The sequence below is a fragment of the Colossoma macropomum genome, unplaced genomic scaffold (genome assembly GCF_904425465.1).
Source record: "Colossoma macropomum unplaced genomic scaffold, Colossoma_macropomum, whole genome shotgun sequence".
Classification (NCBI taxonomy): domain Eukaryota; kingdom Metazoa; phylum Chordata; class Actinopteri; order Characiformes; family Serrasalmidae; genus Colossoma; species Colossoma macropomum.
In genome coordinates, this window is record NW_023495492.1 from 138,391 (window position 1) to 141,127 (window position 2,737).

The window sequence follows — 2,737 nt, forward strand, 5'->3', positions numbered from 1 at the left end:
TGTATAAAGATTATTTGGTGCTGATGGAAACACCTGGACTCTGTGCCCTTAAATAACAAACCCAATTCCATGAAGCTGGGACAGTAAATAAAATCCAAATAAACTCAGAAAGCAGTGATGTGTAAGACTGGACAATGTTAGCCTGGGAAATGTAAGACTGGATAATGTAGGACTGGGCAATGTAAGACTGGGCAATGTAAGACTGGGCAATGTAAGACTGGACAATGTAAGACTGGGCAATTTAAGACTGGACAATTTAAGACTGGTAAACGTTCCCATGCTCCTGTCCCAACAGGCTTTTTGGAACATGGTACAGGCATCAGATTTGGAATGAGTGTGTATTTATAAAAATAATAAAAGTCAGTTAGTTCAAAGGACTAAATTTGTCTTTTTACTATTTTCAATTGAATTCAGGTCAAAATGTATTTGTAAACAGTTACTGTCTTTTTTTTCAACAATAATTAGAACTTTGATAATTTTATAATAATTTTATTTATTTCCTCAACTTGTTTAGAATTGGGTCTGTTTACCATTGTAAATATTAATATCACTGTAGTAGAACGTTTGTTAACTGGGTGTCATTTCCAAACATCATGTTTTACCTAAATGTGAAAATCATATGTTTTTTTAAGGTAGATTGTGTTAAATAGTTCTTTTATTTTATTGTTTTTGTGAACTAGATTTAAAAGAGAAAATCATTAAAAAAAGCACTGAAACTCTTCTTAGTAAAGCACTGTTTATGTGGTGATCATTTACTTTAAATATGTTATAGTAACATTTCATTACAATAAACTTCTGGAAATTTAAGAAGATTTATCAAGGAATCTGACAGTTATGTTGTATGTCTAGAGTCTCTGAGGTGAAAGTCTGAGTCTCTGAGGTGTGAGTCTGAGTCGAGTCTTGTCTAGAGTCTCTGAGGTGAGAGTCTGAGTCTCTGAGGTGTGAGTCTGAGTCGAGTCTTTTCTAGAGTCTCTGAGGTAAGAGTCTGAGTCTCTGAGGTAAGCGTCCGAGTCTCTGAGGTGAGAGTCTGAGTCAAGTCTTTTCTAGAGTCTCTGAGGTGAGAGTCTGAGTCTCTGAGGTGTGAGTCTGAGTCGAGTGTTGTCTAGAGTCTCTGAGGTGAGAGTCTGAGTCTCTGAGGTGTGAGTCTGAGTCGAGTCTTTTCTAGAGTCTCTGAGGTGAGAGTCTGAGTCTCTGAGGTCAGAGTCTGAGTCGAGTCTTGTCTAGAGTCTCTGAGGTGAGAGTATGAGTCAAGTCTTTTCTAGAGTCTCTGAGGTGAGAGTCTGAGTCTCTGAGGTGAGAGTCTGAGTCGAGTCTTGTCTAGAGTCTCTGAGGTGAGAGTCTGAGTCTCTGAGGTGAGAGTCTGAGTCGAGTCTTGTCTAGAGTCTCTGAGGTGAGAGTCTGAGTCTCTGAGGTCAGAGTCTGAGTCGAGTCTTTTGTAGAGTCTCTGAGGTGAGAGTCTGAGTCTCTGAGGTGAGAGTCTGAGTCGATTGTTGTCTAGAGTCTCTGAGGTGAGAGTCTGAGTCGAGTCTTTTGTAGGGTCTCTGAGGTGAGAGTCTGAGTCTCTGAGGTGAGAGTCTGAGTCGAGTCTTGTCTAGAGTCTCTGAGGTGAGAGTCTGAGTCTCTGAGGTCAGAGTCTGAGGCGAGTCTTGTCTAGAGTCTCTGAGGTGAGAGTCTGAGTCGAGTCTTTTCTAGAGTCTCTGAGGTGAGAGTCTGAGTCTCTGAGGTGAGAGTCTGAGTCGAGTCTTGTCTAGAGTCTCTGAGGTGAGTCTGAGTCTCTGAGGTGAGAGTCTTACAGTGTTTTCACATATAGTTTGTTTTAAAAGAACCAAACCGAGTTCTGTTAAAGTGAACCTGGAAGGGAACCAACTGCAAATGACCTCAGTTCGTTTTGTGTTCACAATGTAAGTGATCTCTAAAGAGGACTCAGTCTTCTTTATGGTCCATTGAGATCTCAGACCACTTCTTGTTCAGACCACGACTCCATTAGAACTCGGACCCCTTTCACAGCACTGTATGTGCGCGCTGAGTCTCTGAGGTCTGAGTCTCTGAGGTCAGAGTCTGAGGCGAGTCTTGTTTAGAGTCTCTGAGGTGAGAGTCTGAGGCGAGCTGTCTAGAGTCTCTGAGGTGAGAGTCTGAGTCTCTGAGGTGAGAGTCTGAGTCGAGTCTTGTCTAGAGTCTCTGAGGTGAGTCTGAGTCTCTGAGGTGAGAGTCTGAGGCGAGTTGTCTAGAGTCTCTGAGGTGAGAGTCTGAGGCGAGTCTTGTCTAGAGTCTCTGAGGTGAGAGTCTGAGTCTCTGAGGTGAGAGTCTGAGTCGAGTCTTGTCTAGAGTCTCTGAGGTAAGAGTCTGACAGTGTTTTCACATATAGTTTGTTTTAAAAGAACCAAACCGAGTGCTGTTAAAGTGAACCTGGAAGGGAACCAACTCAGTTCGTTTTGTGTTCACAATGTAAGTGATCTCTAAAGAGGACTCAGTCTTCTTTCTGGTCCATTGAGATCTCAGACCACTTCTTGTTCAGACCACGACTCCATTGGAACTCGGACCCCTTTCACAGCACTGTATGTGCGCGCTGTGTTCGCAAAGTGGGCCGCGTTCTCTGATAAATCCAACCTATCAGGTGACGAGAAGAACCACCAGACCCGCCTGCTGCTCTCCTATTGGCCTCGGAACATACTGTATTTGTTATGCTGAGGAATATATTATGATGTCCAGAAACTGTGACATCAGTGAGAGCAGGACG